This window comes from Patella vulgata, chromosome 2 (assembly GCF_932274485.2).
Source record: "Patella vulgata chromosome 2, xgPatVulg1.2, whole genome shotgun sequence".
Classification (NCBI taxonomy): Eukaryota; Metazoa; Mollusca; class Gastropoda; family Patellidae; genus Patella; species Patella vulgata.
Genome location: NC_065880.2, coordinates 7,398,171 through 7,404,246, shown reverse-complemented (window position 1 = coordinate 7,404,246; position 6,076 = coordinate 7,398,171).

Below are 6,076 nucleotides of genomic sequence, written 5' to 3'. Positions count from 1 at the left end.
CAATATAATACGATGCGATACGATACGATATGATACGTCACGATACGATACGATACGCATTATGAAAATGATAATTTCTTTTTATTCTTTTCAACTTTCAAATACACCTTTGCTGTACACGTGTATAATAATATATAATAATAATAATAATAATAATAATAATGTCATTATATAGCGCTAGTACACACGTGTGTGCCATTTAAAAAGCTTTATTGTGCATGTATAAAACTACATAAAGTCCAGACGAGTAGCATTATTATTTCATTATTAGGGTTTCACACTGCGTAGCTTGTGTGAAACACTATTGTTTTTGTTAAAATTATTAGGGTTTCACACTGCGTAGCTTGTGTGAAACACTATTGTTTTTGTTAAAATTATTATTCTTATTATTATTATTCTTCTTTTGTTTTGAGTAGATCTCAGCAACTGATTGTCGGATCGTTACGATTTCTTCGGTTTTATCGGAAAAGTGGGTGTGACTTAGAGGATAAAGCTATTTTGAACGTTCTGCGACAATGCGAAATGTCCGAAATCACCGAAGCTATCGTTTTTAGAAATATTGCAGTAATTTTAACAATAATCATTGGATTTTAACTTTCGATGCATTTTGGCATAGCCGGAGACGGGGCACATAGCTACGCTACTTTTGATTTTTGATTTTCGGCAAATCTTCGCAGATATTAGGCGCTAAATTTAGAAAATTTAAATTTTTACAAAAAACTTTTTTATTTATGAATATTCTTTAATCGTGTTTTACACAAATATAACGAGTCATCTGACTTGGGCAAAAATGTGAAAAATTTTTGTTTCGGTAATTTTCCTTGGCCCCCATTGGCTAATTCAGTTTTTCAGTCCTAGATTAATTATTTATTGTTCGATTTGTATAAAACAAAGTTCATATGCTCCGTTGTCTCAATTGTCATTTTGTTTGTTACCAATAGTGTTATCTGTCGGCACCGGAAGTGGCGTAAATTGACAAAAAACTACAATTTTGACAGTTAGGTACCATTTTTCGAAAGCAAATATTATTTTTTTCAAATCTGGTATAACTGAAATTGTGCACCCTTTAAAGGCGCACAAAATGTTGGGACCAGTTTTTTTAATTTCGATTCCGTTTTCGGGCTATTTCGATTAAAAGGTGAAAAAAGGTGTAAAATTAAGCTATTTACAACCCATCCAGCGTTTTCATATTTTAAAATATTACTTCGTAACTTTCATAAACTCGTAGCAATAATCTGTACGGAGAGAATGTATGTGAAAATTAATTTGTAATATGCGCAGTTGCCGAGAAATGGGCAATTTTGCATGAGTCACTTTTTACGCTAGTTTGCCTGTAAAAGAGTCAATTATTATTCGATTTTCATAAAAGTGACACCATTTGATGTGTAATGTCAATTTTAACTAGGTCAAACCAATTTAACATTTTCAATATCACCGGAAATGACGTAATTTGGGCAAAAATTGTATTTATAGCCTTCGAAACCAGTAATTTATTCAAATGAGTCATATTTGTTATTTGTTTAAAATTTTGATATTTGATTCAAATCAACTAATACAATGAACCCTTACGATCATATAGATATCACAAAATGGTTTCTAACTTGTTCAGTTGCGGAGAAATAGGCAATTTTCAACAGGTCACTTTTTAAGGTTTTTTGTCAATAAAAGTGTCAATTATTATTCGATTTTCATGAAATTTTCACTGTGTGATACATAATGCCATTTACGATTTCATACAAGTAATTTAAGATTTTCATTATCACCGGAAGTAACGTCATTTTGGCAAAAACTGTATTTTTAGCCTTCAAAACAGATATTTTATTCAAATGAATCAGATTTGTAATGTTTTTAAAATTATGATATTTGATTCCAATCAACAAATAGAATGAACTCATTCGATCATACAGATACCTCAAAATGGTTTCTAACTTGTACGGTTGCAGAGAAATAGGCGATTTTCTACAAGTCATTTTTCAAGGTTTTTGGTCTATAAAGGTGGCAATTATTATAGGATTTACATAAAATTTTCACCATGTGATGATGCTATTTCTGATTTCATAAACCAATTTAACATTTTCATTATCACCGGAAGTAATGTAATTTTGACAGGATCACTGACATGTAGCAAATGAATTGATTGCTGGATTTGGTTGTTTCTGCGTCCATTTTATTTCATGTGTGCAATGCTTATGTGGAAACCTGTTTAACGGTTTCATTGGTACAGGAAGTGACATAAGTTCAAGGGTAACGTGGCACCGGTGAAACCCGTCATTACTGCTTCGCAGTTCTAGTTATTCTTATTATTATTATTCTTCTTTTGTTTTGAGTAGATCTCAGCAACTGATTGTCGGATCGTTACGATTTCTTCGGTTTTATCGGAAAAGTGGGTGTGACTTAGAGGATAAAGCTATTTTGAACGTTCTGCGACAATGCGAAATGTCCGAAATCACCGAAGCTATCGTTTTTAGAAATATTGCAGTAATTTTAACAATAATCATTGGATTTTAACTTTCGATGCATTTTGGCATAGCCGGAGACGGGGCACATAGCTACGCTACTTTTGATTTTTGATTTTCGGCAAATCTTCGCAGATATTAGGCGCTAAATTTAGAAAATTTAAATTTTTACAAAAAACTTTTTTATTTATGAATATTTTTTAATCGTGTTTTACACAAATATAACGAGTCCTCTGACTTGGGCAAAAATGTGAAAATTTTTTATCTCGGTAATTTTCCTTGGCCCCCATTGGCTAATTCAGTTTTTCAGTCCTAGATTAATTATTTATTGTTCGATTTGTATAAAACAAAGTTCATATGCCCCGTTGTCTCAATTGTCATTTTTTTTGTTACCAATAGTGTTATCTGTCGGCACCGGAAGTGGCGTAAATTGACAAAAAACTACAATTTTGACAGTTAGGTACCATTTTTCGAAAGCAAATATTATTTTTTTCAAATCTGGTATAACTGAAATTGTGCGCCCTTTAAAGGCGCACAAAATGTTGGGACCATTTTTTTTAATTTCGATTCCGTTTTCGGGCTATTTCGATTAAAAGGTGAAAAAAGGTGTAAAATTAAGCTATTTACAACCCATTCAGCGTTTTCATATTTTAAAATATTACTTCGTAACTTTCATAAACTCGTAGCAATAATCTATACGGAGAGAATGTATGTGAAAATTAATTTGTAATATGCGCAGTTGCCGAGAAATGGGCAATTTTGCATGAGTCACTTTTTACGCTAGTTTGCCTGTAAAAGAGTCAATTATTATTCGATTTTCATAAAAGTGACACCATTTGATGTGTAATGTCAATTTTAACTAGGTCAAACCAATTTAACATTTTCAATATCACCGGAAATGACGTAATTTGGGCAAAAATTGTATTTATAGCCTTCGAAACCAGTAATTTATTCAAATGAGTCATATTTGTTATTTGTTTAAAATTTTGATATTTGATTCAAATCAACTAATACAATAAACCCTTACGATCATATAGATATCACAAAATGGTTTCTAACTTGTTCAGTTGCGGAGAAATAGGCAATTTTCAACAGGTCACTTTTTAAGGTTTTTTTGTCAAAAAAAGTGTCAATTATTATTCGATTTTCATGAAATTTTCACTGTGTGATACATAATGCCATTTACGATATCATACAAGTAATTTAAGATTTTCATTATCACCGGAAGTAACGTCATTTTGGCAAAAACTGTATTTTTAGCCTTCAAAACAGATATTTTATTCAAATGAATCAGATTTGTAATGTTTTTAAAATTATGATATTTGATTCCAATCAACAAATAGAATGAACTCATTCGATCATACAGATACCTCAAAATGGTTTCTAACTTGTACGGTTGCAGAGAAATAGGCGATTTTCTACAAGTCATTTTTCAAGGTTTTTGGTCTATAAAGGTGGCAATTATTATAGGATTTACATAAAATTTTCAACATGTGATGATGCTATTTCTGATTTCATAAACCAATTTAACATTTTCATTATCACCGGAAGTAATGTAATTTTGACAGGATCACTGACATGTAGCAAATGAATTGATTGCTGGATTTGGTTGTTTCTGCGTCCATTTTATTTCATGTGTGCAATGCTTATGTGGAAACCTGTTTAACGGTTTCATTGGTACCGGAAGTGACATAAGTTCAAGGGTAACGTGGCACCGGTGAAACCCGTCATTACTGCTTCGCAGTTCTAGTTAATACATTGTAACGGTAACCTTGATCCAGTCTGTTCGCGTGCACATAGACATGCTTGCTGTTATAAACAAGGACGATCGGCCTTGGTTTGGCTTTCAAAAATTCACACTAACTGTGTTTACAGTTGGCAAGGATCCAATGGTCATGAAAAACAGGATTAAAAATTATTGACCTGCCATTATCTATGGAATACGATGTAGGTTGTTTACAGTTGGCAAGGATCCAATGGTCATGAAAAACAGGATTAAAAATTATTGACCTGCCATTATCTATGGAACACGATGTAGGTTGTACTATCGAAAATACCTTAGCATGGAACATTTCTATTACCTCCCTAAATATGTTTTCCCCGAGAACAACTGTACACATCTGAGAGGGGCTTATAGGTATGGAACATGTGAAACGCATAGAAAGGTTACCGTCTTACTCGTAAATGAATGAGAATGGGAATATTGCCCCATGTACATATTTATATCACAATGGTCCATGGTTTATATTGAAAACCAATGTTGACACAGACAAATATTTCTTTTATATTCATTTGAATATGACATTAATGCAAAACTATTCCCCGTCGTGCTAATACATTTAGGTGTACGTGGATAGCTGTAAATTGAAATGGCGGCGACTTCCTTGTCGAAGTTTAACAACATTTAATCCAGTTGTATGCATGTACTGAATAGATATTTCATTAAACACTCCATTCATCACCTGTCAAAAAAACTCAATACCAGGTAAAATCAATATTTGATTACCAACACGTGTTACACAATAACTAGGTAATAGAATAGAGTAGACCTGGTTTACTTATTGAAATATTGGTTCATACCCACGGCCTGGTTTATTCAAACCCATTAACCCACCATGTTAATCCTATTCATTGACGTCTCTTCAGAAAAGGTATGTTAAAGGGCAGGTAGCTCTATTCTTTGGTATTGTAATTGAAAAAAATATACCATGTCATACGCCCTGGGTTTTTTGGGCAGCCATTTTACACAAGATCACTGAAGTTGAAAAAAAAATGTAAGATTGACATATAAAACTTACAATGCACCAGCTTAACCTTAACATTCTTTTAATAAAGTCACAGTAAATATGAACTGACATAACTGTATAACATGAATAACACCAATTTCATATAATCTTATCATTAAAAATCCCCGACAAAATCTGGCACATCATTTCTATTGCATATTTTATGTTTTCACTTCTAGTTTTATTTTATTTGGTTTTTTTTTCGTTTAGAAACTCTTTCACTTACATGGCTGTGTACATCTTTTAACACATCACAAGCTCGGGACTGTAAAATGCAATTCACGCCCAACGGTTGGCGACCGGATCCATTCACTACATCCGGAGTTCCACATGTGAGAAAGGTATCTGTACAAACCATTCGGAACTGACTTCGAGAAGCTGATTTCCGGACTAGGAGACCATATGTTCCCTGGCTGGTTTTCGAACTTACAAGAGTGGAACTCAGGAAAATGACGGCGAGTATGTTTTAACGACGACCAAGGTTTCCATGTATAATGACGTGATGGACAACACTATATGTAGGCCTACAGACGCCGCAATGAACCTTTTGCCATGGCGGGAGTCTCATGGTGGGAGGAGACATCTCCAACGATGATAGAAGTGAACTTGTGTTTGTGCAAGGAAAATTGGCAGCTGTACATATTTCCCATTTTAGATCAACAGACAGAATTAAGTTAGTTGCTCGGCTCTTAGGTAGATGATTTTAAGGGCGTTTAAAGCAGTTTTCTTCTCCAAAACATAATCGAGATTGACGCTCTAAGCATATTTGATAAAACATCAAATATAATAAATAACTGACACATTCCACATGTCTTTTGTGATGGCCGTTTAATA